The sequence below is a fragment of the Cyanistes caeruleus genome, chromosome Z (assembly GCF_971803275.1).
Source record: "Cyanistes caeruleus chromosome Z, bCyaCae1.hap1.1, whole genome shotgun sequence".
Lineage (NCBI taxonomy): Eukaryota > Metazoa > Chordata > Aves > Passeriformes > Paridae > Cyanistes > Cyanistes caeruleus.
In genome coordinates, this window is record NC_141732.1 from 28,466,293 (window position 1) to 28,487,712 (window position 21,420).

The following is a 21,420-nucleotide window of genomic DNA, read 5'->3' on the forward strand; positions in this document are numbered from 1 at the left end:
TATGATTTTGTGATTTATTAAAGTCTGTTCTTGTTATGCTTTATTAGTACTGGACTTATTGAACAAAAATAGATGAGGAAATTCCTTCCAAAATTACCCATTTCTGTTCATACTGGTTCATTTCATTAGAGTGAGAAATGGCCCTAGACAAAATGCATGCTAGTATAAACAGCTAAATGCATCCTGACAAACTTCTTAGTCTCCAGAAAGATAATTAAAAAAAAATCAAACCCATATTTTTTTCTGTGATCCTCTCCTCTCCTCTCCTCTCCTCTCCTCTCCTTTCCTCTCCTCTCCTCTCCTCTCCTCTCCTCTCCTCTCCTCTCCTCTCCTCTCCTCTCCTCTCCTCTCCTCTCCTCTCCTCTCCTCTCCTCTCCTCTCCTCTCCTCTCCTCTCCTCTCCTCTCCTCTCCTCTCCTCTCCTCTCCTCTCCTCTCCTCTCCTCTCCTCTCCTCTCCTCTCCTCTCCTCTCCTCTCCTCTCCTCTCCTCTCCTCTCCTCTCCTCTCCTCTCCTCTCCTCTCCTCTCCTCTCCTCTCCTCTCCTCTCCTCTCCTCTCCTCTCCTCTCCTCTCCTCTCCTCTCCTCTCCTCTCCTCTCCCCCTGTGGGTAACACAGAGCTTTCTAACATACTAATTATTAATTTAATCTTTGAAAACATTTTCTGCAAGGACATGCACAGATTAAATATTCATTCATTCATTCAACTGTGTCATGAAGTATATTTGCATTTAAAACCTGTCAGATCTCTTACACACAGCAGACATCTGGACACGTCTTGTTTGAAGAAACAAAACAGAACCTAGAAGAGCTATTTTGGAATTATAGTGAGGAATGACACAGGGTCTGACTTAGAAATTAGAACCCAAAATAAAAAGGAGAAAGGGTGAAAAAGAACATGCTGACATTTATACAGGATATAAGTATACTGAACTGCCCTGACCAGTTTTCTTTAATTTCTGCTGACATTTTTCCAATTGGATTTCACTGGAAATGCACTTAGACAGTTTCATCTTCTCCCAGGAAGAGTTGTCTCAGTCAAAACTCCTGATTATTTACTAGCATGTTGAGTCCAAAACAGAGAAATCTCTGCTGGGAATTCCTGTATTGATGCTTCGCACCACTCTTGAGGCATCTGAAAACACAGCTGGTTCCTTCTAATTGCAAAGTGTTACCAGTGAGATACAGGTGGGGGGAGACAGCAATGAAAATTACTACCACCATACTCAGCAGAGATGATGTTGTCACATCTCTCTAGATAGCAGCACTTCTGAATTTGCCAAGGCATGACATACTCTAACCCTTCCGCGAATTGTCAACGCTGGAGCAACCTCATAAAGCCAAAGGGACAATTACCCTTTGCCTAACACCACATCTGGGTCTTGAGCTGAATTTCACCTTCGGTTGCACAGAGAGTATTTCACCTTTACCTGCAGGTATCTCAGCAGATACCTTGTGCTACTTACAAGTCAGGAGAAAACAGAATCCTCCAGATCTCAATGGCGGTTCCTGTCATATGTTCACACACACACTTCCACCTGCTCAGTTGCAAGTAAAAGGTGCATGTTGGCACCAAAGAGAAAGATGGAAGTGCTGATTGAGTATTACCACTGAAAAATGTCCCCTGTTCAACCTCCAGACCCTTCTGATGCTGTCACTGCAGTCTAAGGTTTCAACAGCATTTGTATGAGAATACATTGAAGGGTCTGAGCAAGCTGGCATCGCCAGCCACAGTCCCATGATGTGTACAAAGCCAAAGACAATGCTGTGAGCCAGCCCTTAGCAAAGCAGCCCCCTGTGAGGGGACTTTGCTGGTGTGCCAAATGGAAGAGTACATTTTACTTACTGTCCTGGGAGGGACAACATGCCCCTGTCCTGGCTAGACAGAAGTCTGGACACAGTTTCTGACCCACCCTTTCCTGCACCAACAGAAATTCTGCCACACACAACAGGTGAACGCACTTAAGTCTCATAGATCAGACATACACATTGCTTCTTGTGGCATCTACACTGTGGACAAGATGATCTTTCTACAACTGCTTTTTAACATGTAACCTAATTTCATTAGAGCAGAAATGTAAGTACTGAAATGCTGCTTCTGATGAGGCATAAATGCTGGCACTTTTGTAACTTTTCCTCTTTGCAGCATATAACTGCCCATGTCCACAGAAAAAATAGCACAGAAACAAAGCACTCAAAGGCTTTACAAAACACAGGACATCTGAGAAGTCTGAGCAACGCAAATTAGATTTGCAGAAGGCAAGCTCCACAGTTTCGTAAGGCCAAGCAGCAGCATGAGACAAAATTGAACAGCTCTGTTCTCCCTTTAAATGTCTTTCATGAAACTGCTTTTAGATCAGTTAAAAATATGAAGTCCTTCAGTTTGGCCCTTGAAAAAGGAAGTGTGTCCAACCTTTGTTAAAACTAGGTTTCATTTCAAGCTGCACCACACCACATTACAGAGGAGTCTATTCCCATGGTTGCTAAAGCAAGTAAAACGCTGAGGGACATGAAGAGAAATTTAGCCTACTTTCTGTCTGCCAGACTGGAACAAATGGACTTAGGAATACTTCTAAAAGAGATGCAAACAAAAATAAAGTCTCTCACAGCATTTTAAAAGGTCTGTGTTTAGAGTAGCTGTGCAATACAAGGATAAATCTGCCAAGGACAAAGAGGGAAGAAATTAAAATCTCTTGGCTGTACAGTTTTGGAAGATGATAGATAGGAAAAAGGCAGTCAAAAGATTTCTCTCTCTGCAGCACAGCTGTGCAAGTTAAACATTTCATAGCTGTTGAAAGACCTATGTAGAAAAAAGTTGAAAGAGCGCTGTATTTGATAACTAGCCATTAATTAATTTTTTTTAAAACACAAATCTTCTGGTTGTTCTCATCCAGAGTCCAGTCCTATAGACTAGGCAAGATAGACAGTGCAGGGCAAGGGGAAGGAGAACAGCCTCTGGGACAAAGGTACCATTCTGTGCCAGTAACTAGAAGTGATACTTGAGCCAACCATGTGAAGATACAAGACATGCAGAAGAAACACACTCTGGCATTGCTCTCCAGTGCATGGAGATCACTCAGGCCAGTGGCAAGATGTGAGAGCACTGGAAACTACCTTGCCAGTAGGCAGACAGTGCTTGGTGAAATTGACCCTGCCCACCTGGGTGGCTGCAAATGCTTATCACTCAAACATGGTGCAAATCTGAACCACAGCCACAGCTGGGCAGCATCCAATAATGTGGCTGTATTTATTAACTTCATGCTTTACAAAGAGCCAGTTCACTTTCTTTACCTATGGAATATTTGTGAAGCCAGTAATGTACAAAGACTATGGCACCAGCAGTTAACATTAGGAAAAGACTGATTTAAAAAATGAATGTAAGCAAAAGGCTACCAAAATGCCCCAAAAACATATATATATTAAAACAGATGCTCATAAAGAAGACAAGTGGTAATGTCTAAACCACTGCACTTAGCTTCTCAGTGAAATAGAGCAGCACTGTCACCTGCCTCTGCTTTAACAAGTGCTGCCACAGAAATTTAAAGACCAACTTAAAAAATTCCTATTAAGAAATTATTAACTCTTAACCCAGATGTTTAAATCAAATACTCACTGCCAGTTTCAGCAAAGGTCACATGTGCCTACAACTTTCTTAATTCCTCCTCATAGCATCTGACTGCTATTTGTTGTCAACATTTATACATTAAACATTAAAACATTCATGTTTTACCATACAGGATAACAGCATGCAGAAATATTTGAGCCATCTAGATCCATCCAGAGGGACTGGTAGAAGGAAATGTGAAAGTTTCCAGCATGATTCAATTTCATCAGCTTCTTTCAGCCCCTGCACCTTCATGGCACATGCTGCTGCCATGTAAATCACTGCCAAGTGGCATTCCAAGTTGATAGCCATATGCCAGATCCTGAGAGATGCACAGTGAGGGCGCTTACTTGATCTTCCTTGTACCTTCCCATTAATGGAACACTAAATTCCTTTGCCACTAAGGTTAAAAAGATGTAACTCACTAGCATGATAGTCTGCACAGTCTTGAAAGCAGAGGGGATTTTGGTCAGGTGCAACAGCTGGAGCAGCATGTGTTCTCCTTGCTGTGCAGCATAGAGGGAGAGCTATCTTGGTGAGCTTGGCATGCATAGATGCCTTGAAAATTAAATTCACAATCCTTTTAAACCTTCTCGAACCATCCTCATGACAGAAAAACCAAGATTGCCCTTTATGGCAGTTTCTAGATAACATTCTCTGTTAACTGTGAAACACAAGCTGGCAACCAGACAGGCCAAGGGTTTTATTCTCAGCAGTTCCTGAAAAACTGCTCTCCCCAGCAGTCTCAGACTTCCCACTCACAGCCCACTCAATCCCCAGCATGCACATCAGCAACCTTTATGAACACAAACCAAAACAAAATAAAGCAGGATTTTGTCAGAACAAATATTGTCTTGCCACAACTGTCCACCTAGTTACTGTGTACTCCTCTAGCATAACAAACAGCTGCATCCCATAAGAAAGAGCAAAATAACTTTCTGCCAGCAAAATGCAGGCATATTGCTTTGCATGGACAAACCTGGTGCATGCTTCAAGTGCAGTAGAGTGCATAAGGTTCAAATACACTACACACATCAACCTGAATTTCCTGATAAGCATTAGGCAGCTCCAGGTAGCCCTTATATTGCCCATTTTTAATTTTTGCTGTTTAGCTTCAGCCCCTTTCTACTCAAGGTATCACTAAGACACCAAAAAGACATCAAAAAGACACTGATGAATATTGTTCATTCCTTTTAGTAGGAAAATAGTATTGCTTTAACCCTGCCTGTGGGGAATGGTTTTTTGTGTCTCATTTCCACCACAGGGCTAGCTGGTTAGACAATGAGCAGAATCAAGACAGACTGTTGTAAACTGAACCATTCCAAGGGGAAGTGTAATCTCCTGTCCATAGAATCTGATTTAATTTGGTTTTCTCTTGAAAGATGTATACCAAAATACAGTAAGCTCCATTAGGAAGCACCAGTCCTGAGCCACATGGCTTTTGAGGAAAACTCAGTTTTAAAGTTCTACCTCATCCTCCCACCTAAACACCACTGTGGCATGTGGCATGTAATCACCTGCTTATCTGGTGCACTGGATAGTTTCTTCCATCAGATTAGCTCCAACTTGAGGGGCTGGAAACTTTTTCGTATTTTTTGAGTTGTTTTCATTCTTCTCTCATTCTTTCTTTGAGGATATTACTCACACATATTCTTCAGAGTTCTCAAGCATAGTAGATTTTCAAAACCTGAGGCTTTTTCCCCTACACAGTATACTGTGATAATGAACTACCCCAAAACTTGAGCCAGCAGTGCCCTGGCAGGCAGGAGGGCCCCAGTGTCCTGGGGTGCATCAGGCCCAGCATCACAGCCGGGCAAGGGAGGGGATTGTCCTGCTCTGCTCTGAGCTGGGGCAGCCTCACCTCCAGTGCTGGGGACAGGTCTGGGTGCCACAACACAAAAAAGACATTGAGGTGTTCGGGAGTGTCCAAAGGAGGGCCATGAGGATGGTGAAGGGCCTTGGGGGGAAGCCGTGTGAGGAGTGGCTGAGGTCACTTGGTCTGTTCAGCCTGGAGGAGACTGAGGGGAGACCTCACTGCAGTGACAGCTTCCTTGGGAGGGGAAGAGGAGGGGCAGGCACTGACCTCTGCTCTGCGGTGACAGTGACAGGACACAAGGGAAAAACATGACGCTGAGTCAGGGGAGGTTTAGGTTGGATATTAGAAAAAAGGTTTTGCATCCAGGGGCTGTTTGGGCAGTGGAAGAGGCTCCCCAGGGAAGTGGTCACAGCACCAAACTGACAGAGTTCAAGAAGTATTTGGACAATGCTCAGGGACACAGTGTGACCTTGAGAGTGTCTTGCACAGGGCCAGGATTTGGACTTATCCTGGAGGGTCCCTTCCAACCTACATATTCTATGATTCTGTCAGTCTATGAAGACTGTCTTCCTGCAGTTTCCTGCCCTCAGAGCACAGAAATACTGGTTTCTTTCAGCAGCTGATAACTGCTGTTTTTCATTGTCTTGATATAAGTTACTGGGACCGTTGCATATTGCAGTCAACTACTAAATGCAAACCTTGGTTTTTAATGCCAGAACTATAGCCTTAGCAGAGAAAGCAAATTATCGAGAAAAATATGAGCATAGGAGTGGTTTACAAAATAAAAGCTTTGCTCAGCCAACTCCTATACAGAAAGTCCAGACAGCATCTCCCTACTCTTCTAATACCAGGCAGATGGTGTGAGTATCAGGTGTCTGCTCTACACTTCTATCAGGTAAAATAAATAATACACAACTAATGCAGAATATCGGTTTCATTCTGTTCCTACTTGCTTAAGACTGCACTGCATGCATTACCTTATCTCGAGCTGAATGCAAAACATCTGCCCAAACCCATCACTGGAGACTGAATTAAATTTTCTTGGCAGTAACATTATTATATATGCAGCATGTATACCTAGTGCTGTCTTTTCAATTTTCTATCTTAAGCATCTTGGAAATGTAAAAGCAATTCAATTTGTTGCCTACTCAACTATTTTCTACCTAATTATCTAATGGGTCAAACCATGTGAAAAATGGTAATGTCTCTTTCTTTTGTCAGTCCTCTGACAGAAACCAGGAAAAAAAAAATACATCACACACAACAAAACCAAGGCATTGTTTCTCCAACAGTGTGTCACATTAGCAGAAATTTTACTTTGAGATCCTCCTGAATTCTCAATTCCTTATAGTATAATTATACATTCAGCAGAAGTGATACACTTATTTTTGAGAAAGTATCTTGTACAAGCAAAGTATAATTAAAAGTACTGCAGCATTTAACACAAATGCAACCAGAAAGGATCACACTTGAACAACAGTCACACGGTGAAATTGCCAGACTGCTGATGGCGGTGAGAGTCTTTCAAAGTGGTCGTTAAGTAGAGATGAAAGGTGAATCAAGCAGATGAAAACGACCTATATAACTTCATTTACTTGACTTTCAATAAAGCTTCAACAATATACCTCATGCCTTGGGGACAAGGCATTAATTCTCACAAAAGCATTATGCAATGGTAGCAGCAGACCTTCCTTGATGCATGAGTAGGACCTCTCTGACAGAGGGCTCTGGCATAAGTCATGGGGCCTGTGCTGGTTCTGGGCCAGGTAGAGTTAATTTTTTTCACAGTGGCTGGTAAGGGGCTGTCTTCTGGATTTGTGCTGAACACAGGGTTGATAATATAGAGACAGTTTTGCTATTGTGAAGTACTGAGGCCTGAACAACAGGCCCTGAGCCAAAGCTGACCTCTCGATGAACCTATAACAAATGTCATATGATATTTGTATCCGCTCATTAGCAAAATATGCATGATCATTAGCATTATGATATTTGTATCCCCTCATTAGCAGAATATGTAGTGTGATAAGAATGAATTTATCTTTCTGTGTTTAGAGACCGGACAAGGCCATGAAATCAGGCATCTGGCCTCATTTGGAGGTATATAGTCAAAGCCAACTTCCTTGGTTTCTCCTTGAGCCCTGGCCAGGCCTTGGGTAGAACCCAAGAGGAGGATGAAACCAGATGTTTCCACGCTGGATGGTATGTAAGTTTGTTGTATCCACAGTATAAAAGCCAGCTCGTCTCACAGCGAAAATGGAAACCTCGCTGACAAGTGGATGCACCATGTAGGATTTCCCAGTTACCAGGAGTGGCTCTCCGGTCCTTCACTGTGACCAGGGCTCCCCAGCTGATGTGTGGATCTGGATGTCGGTAAAGTACTAGGGTAATCGGTAATGTATCTTTCTTAATCACTATAGGCAATCTTTTGTAGTAATGATTAAGTGCGTTGCTTAGCTCATCCTTTTGTAACTCTTTGCTGTGTTGAACTGTAGTAAATTACACTTCTTCCTTTAAGTTGGTGTATGTGTCTGTTGTCCTAGCCCTGCCCACTGGCAAAATGTATTGCTGAGCAGGGCTTACCCAGAGCCAAGGCCTTCTCTGCTGTTTGTACTTCCATGCTGGGGAGGAAGTTGGTGGTGCCTGAGAGGCTGGGAGGAGACACAGCTGGGACAGGGGACCCCAAGGGACCAAAGGGATAGTCCAGACTATGTGACACCATGCTCTGTACATAAATGTGGGGGGAAGAAGGAGAAAGGGAGGAACATTTGGATTGATGGCATTTGTCTTCCCAAGTAGGCATTACACGTGATGGGGTTCTGCTTTTCTGGAGATGGCTGAACACCTGCCTGCCTGTGGAAAGCAGTGAAATAATTCCTTGTTCTGCTTTCCTTGTGTGCACTGCTTTTGTTTTCCCTATTAAACCACCTTTATCTCAACCCATGAGTTTTTCCAGCTAACCCCGATCCTGCACGTGGGGGAGTGAGCAAGTGGCTGTGTGAGGGTTGGCTGGGGTGAAATCATGACAAGAGTCTGGATCCAACCCTCCCAGTTGCTGGTTGGCTGTGAGGAGGTTTTTACATCAGGCAGTACTGCAAACCTCTGCTCAACCCAGTACCAGAAACACTTTTCCTGGGATACCAACTCTGGACAAAAAGTGCAAGATCACAGGAAACTCATTGCACCTATAAACTGCAGTGTATAAATCTGACAACCCACAAAAACCCCAGAGGAATATTAGGCTCCTCCACACAAAAGCCCTCTGCACAGCCAAGATGTTCCCACCTAACACCTCTCACCCCATATTAAGACTACCAAAGACTGCCCTAATTACATGAAAAGATCTGTGTAGTACCATCAAGGCAACCTTGTGTGTCCTGAAAGCCTTTCTATTGACTTGCCCAGCCAGTCCCCAAACCTTGATAATGACATCTGTGGGGGCCAGCACAGAGTTTCATTTAAGCAGGCTCCAGTTCCTTCCTCCTCATAGGAGTCTCAAGACCATATGCAGATGCTCCTCTGTCTTACCAAGAAGTTCCTTTCAAAGAATGATGGGTAGACTGGTCATTGAATTTTTCTGAAGAGCTACAGTCTCCAACAAGTAAAAGAAAAAAAAACAACATGCAAACTCCAGCTGAAGTGAGAAAAAAAAGACTGACACTCATTAACGAAGGTCACTGCTTAGTGGCCATTCGCTGTGGAATAAAGGGCATTTGATAAAAGGCCAGACATAACCTAATTTACAAATTTACCCCAGCTATGCTGGAAGGAACAAGCAAACTTATCTTCTAACATAGCACAATATTTCAAGTAGTGAAACTCACAGGTGGAGGTAGGCAAGGAAATAGACCGAAAAGCTGATGTCTGCATGTGCTCACTCAGACTTTCTGCTTTTTCACTGTACTGGGACACTGGTAGTGCATCAACAGTAATGAAGTAAAACAGAGAGCAATTTGCTGTGCTCTCCCCTTGCTGAAAGGCATACTCCTCATGCCCCACATGGATCTTACAGCTGCCGACAGGGCACCAACATCAGGGCAGAGCCACAAGGGGAACTGCAGCTTGAACAGAAACCAGTGCCTTCCAGTGAAGGAGCAACTTCTCCTCCACCAGGAAGAAAACAACCATTGATCCCACAGGGCCAGTCCTGAGCCTTTAGAATACACACATACATGATGGATCCATACCTCTTTGTTTCATAAAGCCTGATGAAGTCATTCCAGGTTTTTACCTCCCCCATCTTTACAGTATTATCCCATGTAAATACTCCTGCTCCAGTTAAATGGTGTGTAAACCAAGCTAATCAAACACAGCCAAACTGTTTAATCAGTATCTAGGAGGTCAGCAGAGGTGACACAGTTTTAGAGATGCCTGACTGGAAAGAGGTCAGTTAGCAGCTTTACAGAGTTAACTATCCAACAGGAAATACTGAATGTTAACACACACAAACACAAAATAAAATGGTTAATCATGCATATCTTTGATATATGGATCTGTTGCTATTTTTCTTTGACTCCTGGCTAGACCAAAACAAATTTTGGCCATCTTTATCATTCTGTTCAAATGCATACAGCAAATACAGCATGTTAAAGCAGATGCAGCATATTGAAGAGAGCTCAATTTAAGTGCAGAATGTTACTTGCAAATAAAAGGCTGGGTGAATAACCAACCTCCATATAAATTGCCTGCTGCTGTATTTCAGTAATGCTCCACTATATCGTGGATCTGTTCCAAAACATGACATTTGCAATGCTCAGTATAATGTATTCTCTTATGGTCAAAAACAAATGGTAAATCCAAATGTACTTTTTTTTTTTCCCCTCTGCCAGGATACCTTTTTTCTTCCATACATGTGAAAGCCTTGCTAAGAAAGGCTCCTGTACATTGCTATACTGAAATCAGTCTCGTTATTTCAGAATAGGTTATTGAACCAGAGGAAAAAAGCTAACTGAAGGGCAGACTATTCTGGGGGAGAAAAAAACTAAACAGGAATAAAATGTTTAGAACTTAATTATCTAGTAAAACCTGCAAGCATGAATTGACAAGTTCTGTTTCTGAGAGTTTAACTGACCTGTATTTTGCTGCATAGTACGATAATCTCCAATATGTTACAGGAATGAGCCCTTAGACTATTCATGGTGAGACAAAGGAGAAAAAAAAAATCTACCTTCTGTGTTCATACATATTGCATTTATAATTTTCTTCTATATACAAAGAATATAATGGCCTTCTTCATGTATCCCCACAATAAGAAACTTCTGTTCCCCAAATCAAGACATATTTGTGAAAACAGAGTACCTGACCCAGCCAAAAAATCTTTGTCACCAATATTTCAATCAAATCACACTGCCTGTTCAGCAAACACTTGTCACTCTGCCTGATTTTCAGGCTGATGCCAAACATCAAGTCAGACAAAATGGGTGGAATACTACAATGCTTGTTTAATTCATAATATTGAGTTCAGAGAAAATTTGTCATTTATGGGGTTCCTAGCCATACAGTGCTATGAAACAAAGCTGTGTGCAGAAAACAGGATTTAGAAAAAGGTTATGGACACAAGTTACTTGCATGAGGTTTATTTGCATGTCTTGGCTTGGATGCACCAATTTTAATCTTTAATTCTCTTTAAAAAGAGAATCTATGTTGAAATGCAACTTGAAATCTACAAGATCTGGAAAATATCCACCTGACAGTGCATAATAAACTTATTATAATAATATTATTGTTACAAGCACAAAACACAACACTTCTTTTTATCTTGCTTATTTCCACAATAGTTGTAGTAATAGTACTTTTGGAAATCGGAGATGGAAATGTTAAACTTCAGTGGTTTGAAATTAAGTCATCAGCACTCATCAAGTCTGGCAAAATTGCTAGGATACGCATATCTGGCACAGACTATGCCAACCACTTTACGGAACAGTTTCAATTGCAATTTACTGGTTACACAATAAATGTTTGCCTCCTGGGTTTAAAAAAAATAACACTGGCACTGTAAGAGCTCAGTTTTTAAAAGCACACCCTTGTTTTTATAGTTACAGATCAGAAAGTTAAAGAAAAGAAACCAGACATCATTCTTTCCCCTAACAAAGCTTAAAAAAAAGACAGCATGAAATCTAAATTTTGAACAGGAAATACTCATTTTCCTTGTTAAACATGGAAAAATAAAGACTCTATGAAAAGCTTTCAGTTACAACAAAATCTGAGCAAATATTTAACTTTAGAGTGTAGAGTGGCATGGCCTGGTATGACTGCAGATTGTAATAGGGCACAATCCACATGATGGAAAACAGAAAACATTCCACTGCATGAGTAGCTGGACATCTTCTGTACAAAGCCGTCTCAACAGCAAGGATCAAAATCTGACAGATTAATAAAAAAAAAAAAAAAAAAGTGCCAGTTTCTACATTTTGAGAATAGTTCATTAATTTTTTTTCCATCCTGCAATATTTTGCAAATTCCAAGCTATGACATTTGGAGTGTTACCAGCTAAAATATGCTGGCTCCTTATGGTGTGTTGCAGCAGATTTTGCAAACTATCACAGGGCGATGAGGGTTTTCTCTACAGCTTTGGGAGAACACTTGCAACATAAATACACCCTCTCCCCCCACACTTAGACTTCAAAGATACCAGGAGTATGTGACAGGAGTCTGTGACTTCAGGTTTAGGGAGAGACAAACAGAAAAGCTACACTGCAACACCAAGCATACCAAAAAATAATCTTTTCTTAATTTTTGAGCTCTCTACTTCTATTAACTTGCTACACACAACTGCATGGAAGTACCTGCTGTAGCCCAGATAAAGTATAAATGCCATGCCAGTGTGCGGTTCAACAAAACAGGAGACTTCTCACCATTCCAGCGCTTTTCTGCACCAGCATATCAGATATCAGCACTCCAACAAGATAAAGCTGAAAATATGCCAATTGAGAAATGTTTTCATGTCATCACAGTGTTTTCCTCTTTATGCCACTGACATCCCTCTATTCCCATATCACACTGACTAATAAGCATGTTCTGATACCTAGCCCTGGCCTTCCCTCCTACCAAAAATTGTTCCCTGTCCCATCCACATCAGCCACAGAACAAAGTTACTCCCTTCCCTTTGCAGAGCAATTTTTGTTCACCAAAAAGAAAAAGAGACCAAAAATTTCTGCCCTCATGCTCTGCACAAGTACAATACAGAGAAAAGTGTGTGGTTTCTTTCACTGTATCATTCAGGAAAATACTGGATAGGACAGATTCCAGCAGAACCATGGCTTCCTCACCCCATAAGTCAGACACCTTCTGTGCAAGACCGCTCTTTTCTCTCTCATCTGACTACAGATCAGAACATGTTTAATAATAACAACAACAACAACAACAATAATAATAATAGTAATAATAGTAATGTTAGGTATATGCCATGTTAATATATTATATATTTAATAATAGTGTAGAACAGAATTTCAAAATAAAATTATATAACATATATATTATTGCTATTATATATATTTATAAATAAGCATAATTTCATATTTGTATGCTATTAATATTTATATATTACATACCTTTACATATTTATAAAATATAACAGCAACTATTTTCAGTCACTACTGAAGAACCTATTAAGTGTAGTTTACAGCTTGTAAACCACAGTCCTTGACCACGTGGAAATTTTCACCTGCAAAATACATGTGTGGATTCAGCAGAGGCATACTGGAAACGCTGTTTCTTAATTTGAGACAGAGAAGGGGGAGATAACAACTTCAAACAGGGTAGCAGTAAAGCTCTGGCCTTTCCTAGGCAGCTGTTGCCTTGGCACTGCTCAAACCTATCTTGGCTTACAGCTAAGAGGTTATTTCCCTGCTTTCCCTGTCCACTTACTGGGCATCCCTTAGGACTTCCCAACACAAAAGGGGTAGGAAAGTGACTCAGATGGGAAAATACCTTTGGCTAGAGATGCACTAAAACACTGGTGTTCCTTTAATAAGTAACAATTTTATTTGAAGGAAAACTTACAAATGGTTACTTGCATGAAGGGACACTGTTAGCAAATGACTGCATGGTATTTGAAATATGATATGAGAAAGAGGAATAAAAGTGAATGGGAGGAAAGGGGAAGAGAAAAAAAAAAAGAGATAGAAAGGGAGAGTGAGAGAGATCACTGGCGCTGGATCCAGCCAACGGGTGTCTTTGATGTCCTGAAGTCCCACACAGCTTAGCTCGCTGTCCTTTTTTACCTTGGTTGCTTCGGGCAACCCACCCTCCATGCCTAATAGGGAGGGGGGTGCAAGACAATTTATATGTAAATGAGGAGTATCGGAGTAACAAAGAAATTACAAAGACTGTGGGTGTTGCATAAGGGCTAACAGGACTGTAGTCACCTTAGCATCACTCTATCTTTAATCTGGCTGATGGCAGCAATAAGGGTCTCCCAGCTCCCCAGGCACACCATCCACACATCTCATGGTGTGTCTCTTTTGTGTGGCTTCAGTTGCTTCATTTAATTTCACTTTATTTCATTTAAATCATCAATACGAGATCATTAGTGGTTTTGTTTTTCTCCAGCCTTAACCCCATGAGGATCGACAGTGAAATTTCAAATTACTAAAACCAGTTGCTGTCAACTTTAAACACATTTTGAAAAAACCTGCTGTAGAAAATGATTCTATCTTGGAGACCTTTCTTGCCTATTTATTTCATGGAGATGCAGCTGTTCTTAGGTGATGGGACTGAACAATCAAGCTTTCAAACTATAGCACTGGTGATGCAAGAAAGCTTCCACTGGACTAGATGAGAAGTAAAGTCTTCATGTACATTTGGATATTTGATCACTGCTATATGTTTATGTTCCTGTTTTCAAAAAATGTTAGAGATTTTTTTATGCCTGACTGTCCACACTGATCAAAAACACTCGCTTTACTGAAGATGACAGAGGAAAACAATAGGGCAGACCATACAAAAAAAAAAAAAAAGGAAGAAATAAATTGATGAAATAAACAAACCTGTAGAGAAAATGGGACAGGAATCTCTTTCCTCCCCTTATCTCTTCCAGTTATCTTGTGTACTATTTGTAAAACACCTACGTCAAATATTTAAGGTATGATGACTGCTTTTAGAAAATAATTGCCTTTAACAATAGAAATAAAAACTTGCAGGTCACAGTACTCACTGAGTGAATACCATGAATCTAACCCTGTGATTCTACACTTAGAGGAAAGCTTTTGTTCTTGCATTTCATAGGACTAAAATGCCAAGGTCCAACAAAACTCTCTGATGTTTCTGAGCTAACATCAGTCAAGTGAACAAAAGTTTCAGATCCCGCCTGTTGCTAAACAAAAAATAAGAAAAGGAAATGAAGCATGAAGGAACTCTTCAGCAATACAAGGACCATGATAAAAACTTACTGTGCAGAAAATGTGGAAAATACCTGTAATTGAGAACAGCTCCTAGATCATGCAGAGCTATTTCTTAGCACACTGTCAGGCAAAGCAGAGGTTCTACGAAGATCAAATTAAACTCAGGATCTGAGATAGATAGTTTTCACCATATGATTATGAGAAGAAGAAACAATACTGAAAGTTATCTGCTTACAACCTAATTGTGTACGTATGACTGCGGCTAAATTACAACACCTTCTCGCCATGCTGAAGACACTTATTATTTTATTTGTTTCCTTGAATGCTTAAGTTTGGACAGTCATATGACCAAGACTTTTTATTTCCTTCAGGAAAAACACAGATGGTTAGTGGCCAGCCAGGAGTGTCATTCAGGAATCTGTGAGGTGTATTCAGTACCACAGAAACAAGAGAGGACTGACACCCTGTAATTTCCGTCTTGCAAGAGAATTCACAAACTTGACTAGTAAATAAAGTTCATAAGTCAACAAATCAGAACCAAGGTCAAGTAAATGAAGATGAAGCAGCTGGGCTCCACTGGTCCTCTTCCTTATTCATACTACTAAGGCATATACCTTTTGAGCAACTTTAACTTATTATGAAAATCCATCAAGGAAACATTTGATACAAAATAACGTTCATTTTAAAATATTTTCCACAGAAATGGATGAGAAAAGCCAATAAAAATTTGCTCTGCTTTTAAGTCACTAACCTTTATCTCACCCTGTTTTACTTTGCAAAAAAGGTGTGCTGCAATAACCTTTGGAAGCAGACTATTATGTTCAACCAGTTACACTTGAATTACCAGATGTATAAGAATCCTCAAGAGGGCCAATTGCCACACACATTTCTGCGAAAGTGCCTTACAAACAGCAGTTAATTTTCACACCACCTCTGTGAGCTGTGTGTGGATGGGTTATCACTCCCAGAGCGCAGATGTGGAGAAACAGTGGCACCATGGAAGTGAGCGCCAAGGTCGGGATTACGCTTAAAACCTTCAGACCTCTTCTGCCTGGGTTTTATGACTAACAGGGAAGGAAGGCAGAGGCATATGGTTGGGAGACTGAAAATACAGAAGGATGTCATTGCTGAAACTCCGAGTCTCCATGGGGTTGCAGTGAGTGGACACATGACAGCCCAGTCAAACTGGCACCAGGGTGAGGTTCACCCGCCTCTTAAGGGAGGTGCAGCTGATGACTGCCAGGTGTGAACAGCTAGGGCAGCAAACTGCTGCTGTTCTAGGAACTTGTGACTACAAATCCATTATCACTGCATGAATGAAACAGAATTATACTGTGCTTTTGAAACTTTGAGTAAGTTCAGTCATAGCAAACTTCCTGGTGTAATACCAACTACCAGTGCATAGATGCATCAGTAAGGAGCAAGATCAATATATATTTGGTTACAAAAAAAACCTCCAGCTCGCTAACAATGGCTAGAGAAGTACTTGAGCTGTTAGGGTTTCCCCACAAGTTTTAAGTTACTTTCTGAACACCGAGCTATTTTAGTGGAACACAAAGAAAACTTCAGCTACGCTCTTGAGATGAGTTTAGTGGCAACAGCAAAAATAGTAACTCCATGGTGTACCTCTCTCACAACAAGTTTTACACTGGATGTAAGACCACCTCCCCTCAACTCTTTCTATTAATACTTAAAACCACATCATATAATTTTGACAATTCTTATATCTATTACTTTTCTGGGTGCAAGGTTTTTAAACTTTCAGGTTTTCTTGTTAGCTTACCTGTGAAGGATTTCAAAGAGCTGATAAACTTGAGCAAAAGGTTGAAAAATAGCTTTTTGCTCAAAGCCACAGGCAAAAGGGGAAGGTGGGCACTGGGTATGACTTAGCCAGGGTGAGCGCCAGGCTCAGCACAGGACAGTAGGTGAGTGAATGAACCGTGTGATTTCCAACTTTTGTGGGTCTTTAGAAGTGGGCAAAAACAGGTTTAACCAAGCCTGAAATGATGTTTGAATAATCATCCTGAGACAACTGGTAGATTTGACCCCCAGGGCAATTTTTCCCAGCTTCTGGTAAGGCCAGTCAGTCAGAAACGGTCTGAAACCATGCCCGTGGTGCTGTGGAGCAGGCATGCATCCCCAGTGTGGTGCTGGCTGAGGTTATTAGGTTAATTGAACAATCACGTGAGTACAGCCCTGTTGGTCTGAGCTCTGAATTATATGGAGGAGAACTGAGGAAACTATGAGAGAAACAGGAACTGGTCATTCCTGGCCTGATTTGGGGTACTCTGTTTAAAGAAGAAATAAAAATTAAGGAAAACAAGTCCAGGTCCTTTACTGAAAAGTTGCCATCCAGAACACAGCAAAGGGATGTCACCATTTGTTTCGTGCAAGTTGTCACTGCTGCTGTCAAGCACGCTAAGTGCTTAGTCCTATTTCTCTTCAAGTCAACAGAAAAATGAAAAACATTACAGTTTGTGCCAGTTCACAGCCAAGCTTCAGCATCTATCACAGTTTCAGCATTGCAGCAGCACTGGCAGAGGTTGCACTTCTGAGAACAGAAAGTGGGGGAATGGCAAAGAAGGCAGTCAAAAGCAAACTTCATGGATTAACAATTCAAATGTTGAAAGCCAGCCACATACAGGGATGTCATTTTTACTGAGTGTATTGTTTTGTTCCTATGACAGATCTTCACTCACTTGAATGGAAACAGCCGTACTCCACATCTAGTACTACTGAACTGCCAGCTGTGTTCAGGAGATATTTATAACCATTAACACTGTAGATGGAAGGTGAGTTTTAACATGTCATAGTTACTCCTCTGGCTGGAGAGCAACTGTCTGGCAGCTGGAATTGAATTGCAGGAAGCTCAGTATATATCTCCATCGTTTTCACTCTTTTCCTTTGCACACAGCCATCCCTTCCAAGATTGCTTCTGTTTTCTGGCTTGCCTTACTGCTCCTGCCTCGTCTCGGTGGCAAGCCAAGTTAGTGTGGAGCTGCCTTTCCAGGGCTCACCCCACTGCCTGCTTGGACAGGGGACCAGAGGGACCCTCGGAGCTCCCCTGCGGGAGGTGCCAGAGGGCTCCAACCTCACTTGGGACCGAACCACACCGCCACGCACTTGGCCCCCGGCCCCGTTCTCGGCGCAGCCGGCAGACCCCTGGGGCCCCAAACCACAGCCCCCTGCGCCTGCCCACCTCTATTCCAGCCGGGAGCCGGGGGTGGGAGAGGGGCGGGAGCTGTAAGGGTCACTTTTCTTTTTGCAAGAGGATGCAACGCGGGGCGAGGGGCTCCGCTCCGTATGTTGTGACAAACCACGACCCCTCAAGCACCGCTGCCTCCCCCTGTCCTTCATCGGCACGCCCCGTGCAGCCCGGGGGGGGCACACCGAGCCCTGCCACTGCACAGCGCCCCGCGACAAGGCCGGGGGACCCGTGCCTCTTCGGCGGAGCTTCCAGGAGAGCCCTTGGCCGCGCACAAAGAGAGAGCGAGCCAGACACGGGAGTATCGCCCGCCCCCGCGGCGGGCAGCGCTGGATGCACACACACGCACCCCCGCGCACGCATCCACACACACGGTGCGGCCGGGCGGGTCACGTACCTGCAGGTGCCTGTCCGTGGGAGCGCGGGGCGGGGAGCTGTGCTATATCGCCCGTATTGCATGGGGGGATGAGGGCGATATCGCTCGGGGGCTGGGGCGGGGGGGGGGGGGGGGGGCTGCTCTGCTCCCTCCGCCCTCTTCCTACTCCTCCTCCCCGCGGAGTGTGCGGGGGTGTGTGGTACTCCGCGCCGGAGGAGGCAGCGGCGGGCTCCGGCTCCTGTCAGCCACCGGAAACCGGCGCCCGGTCCCCCGCACCGCAGGAAGTGTGCAATGGCACACCCGCACACCGCTCCGGACTGGCAGCGCTCCGCGGGCTGTGTGCCCCGGCACCCCGCATCCCGCACAGCTCCGCAGATGTGTGCCCCGCCACCCCGCACACACACAGCTCCGCGTCGGGCAGCGCAACCCGAGGCTGGGCACAGCACGGGACACTGAGGGACACCCAAGGGACACCCAAGGGACACCCAAGGGACACCCAGCGCACAGGGCGGTAGAGACTCCCGGGAAGCTGAGAGGGGTCGCCGTGCCCCTCTGCGGGGAAACAGGCGACGGGAGTTGCGTTCCCCGCGTTGCCGTGGGCGAGAGCGAAAACAAGGAGACATGCATGCGTGTGAAACGGGGATGTCGTGCTACGGAACACGTTCTCAGCTGCCCTAAAATAATGTCATTCTCATTATTCTGGCGGAGGTCCGTTGACTTGCAGCACCTCAGCTACTCAAAGTGGGTGTGTTGAAACACCCCAACATCTGCTACTCCGTTGTTTTGTGCAGATACAGAAACACGATACAGATTTACTGATACTTTGTTGTTGTTGTTGTTTTTTAATAGGTATCTGGCGCCAGGTGTTGATTTTATGTGGACTGTATGCATACACATGGACATATCTGCACACACACTGTGCCTGTATGTACAACAATAAAAACTGCAATATGTGTGTTGTGAAAACCTTTTTAATCTACTTGCAACCAGAGATCCTATCAGCAACATTAGTCATATTGGGATTTTTTTTGCAATTAATCACAGGAGGCCTCATTGTGTGCTTGCAGCATTTTCTCTGGGTGTTGGTTCTCCCACAGAAAGCAAGGCACATGCCAAAGCAAACTCTGCTCATCTCCTCAGTTGGGCTTTTTTTACCCTGCATCATTCCAGGAGACAGGCCTGGCTATCAGCCTTCTAAGCTGGCTGCTTCATGGCCCAGAGGTTTCCTTTCCTCAAGATCCTCATGCCAACATTTGCAAAACTTGAAGGGGCTAGCACATGCTACTAGCTACAATTGCAACAATGATTACACTAGAGTGTAATGGAGGCAATCTGGAAGTGTATTCATGCCAAAAGTAACGCTGTTTCTGGATTTGCCTGTGAGACAGCAGGGGAATTTGGTAGCAGCCTTAGCCTTGCCTAGGGAAGATTGCCTTCCCTTCTGCTATTGTTATTTTCTGTAAGGGGTCATGGTCATAGTGCTACAACCAGCAGAGGCCTATAATACTTAAATAAACAAGGTTTCAGTAGCAGACTCCTAAAGATGAAGAGCCCTAACGGAAAGAATAATTATTCTAGGGAGTAAATCCTGAGAGAGTCTCCAGAAGGGAGAGTCTGCCTCCATCCATCAAGATCAAGTCCATGACACCCTGCTTTTACATCTTGCTTTTAAGGCAGGGACCTGTAGTCAAAGCACTGGCAACACTAAAAAAAAGACCACAAATTTCCTGGACTCTGCTGTGCCCACAAAATCCTTCCAGGGAGAGGAATGGTCTGTTTTTCAGGAATATGCCCCCACAGTATCACACAGGCCATTAAACACATCTTCTGGGTCAGAGGCTGCATGGGTTGGATTGGTTGAAACTGGTGCCCTGTTTGCCTCTGAGATGGGGCTGCTGACCTGTCTTTTCAAGACCAAATAGTTACACTTTCAAAAATGGCAGTAAGGAATTGCTGAAGAGGAGGACTGCCTCCCAAACACTCCTCATTCCTGGGAGCCCTATAATCAAGAACATCTGCAGTGAGGAAACACAAGGGGCTCGCTCTTCACTATTGGTCTTCAGTCTTGATCACTCCTTTGCATTCTTTTTCTTTGTTCTTCTCTACTTCTCTCATGCTCTTCTGTGTCCACAGGACAAAGCAGCCTCCAAGCTCCCTCCTCCCCACTTCTCCCCCACCTCTCTCTTCTCCTTCTTCACTTCTTCATTGTTAGGAGCAGCCACAATGCAGGTCAATGCAGTATCTGCACTCCTTAATTAAAAAGAAGGTTTGAAAATACTTCACCAACCTCTGACATGGTTGCTTGGTTATTGTGCCCTATTTTCATCAAATGATGCTACACAGGGCTGTAATTGCATCACAGAAGTCTCTGTTTCACATCATATGCTCTATCAAAGAGCTCAGCTAAGCCTAGTACAGAGTCACCAGCACTTCAGCACAAAATTGCAGCTCTGGATGGGCTTGTTTTAGCTCACTGCCTGTGTCAGTAGGTGCACTGGGAGGGCAGCAATTGTGTGTACTGATGTTCCTAGGTGAGAAAGCAAGGTTTTCTCCTGGAAGGAAAGCTGCTGGTATTGACCTGACAGGACTGTGCTGGCTGCTGCAGGGTGGACAGACAGAGGGACTGTCATGGGGTAGCTTTTAAAACCATGACAGGGACTGTCCTGCCTCTCCAAAGCCAAGAGACTGCTGTGGTGAGGAGTTACTGCTAGCTATTTCTCCTCCTGTTCCTCACTTGGAATAAAACACATCCAGGCAGATGTGGCTTGGTTGGTATGGACACCTGCTGGAGGTGCTGGGCATCTCTCCATAGATGGTCCACATGCCCAGATAAGGCAGCAGGGTCCTGTAATTAATGCAGTGGGCTGAGAAACAAGGTGTATCACATCCACATCCCAGAACTAGCACAGATTTTATTCCGTGACCTCTGGCAACTCACTAACCTGTGCGCTATGACTCTTCATCAGCCATACCAGGCTGTGTGGCAAGGGTGAATTGTCTCACTCCAGATGCCAGTGTCAGGAAAGCTTGGGCTCATGGTGCTCAGTGGAAGCTCGTGCTCTCCCCTCCACTACTCCTGGACAGC

The 21,420-nt window shown here is 43.5% G+C and overlaps 1 protein-coding gene across 1 annotated transcript in view; it reads right to left on the minus strand.

Annotated features, from left to right (window-relative positions):
- The window catches only part of KIAA1958 (KIAA1958 ortholog), a 65,119-nt gene extending 46,694 nt beyond the window's left edge, over positions 1 to 18,425 (minus strand). Inside the window, exon 1 of the mRNA XM_086869427.1 lies at positions 18,357 to 18,425. The gene's annotated coding sequence lies outside the window, so the exon portion shown is untranslated. The remainder of the gene's footprint in view (positions 1 to 18,356) is intronic.
- Positions 18,426 to 21,420: the final 2,995 nt, after the last annotated feature.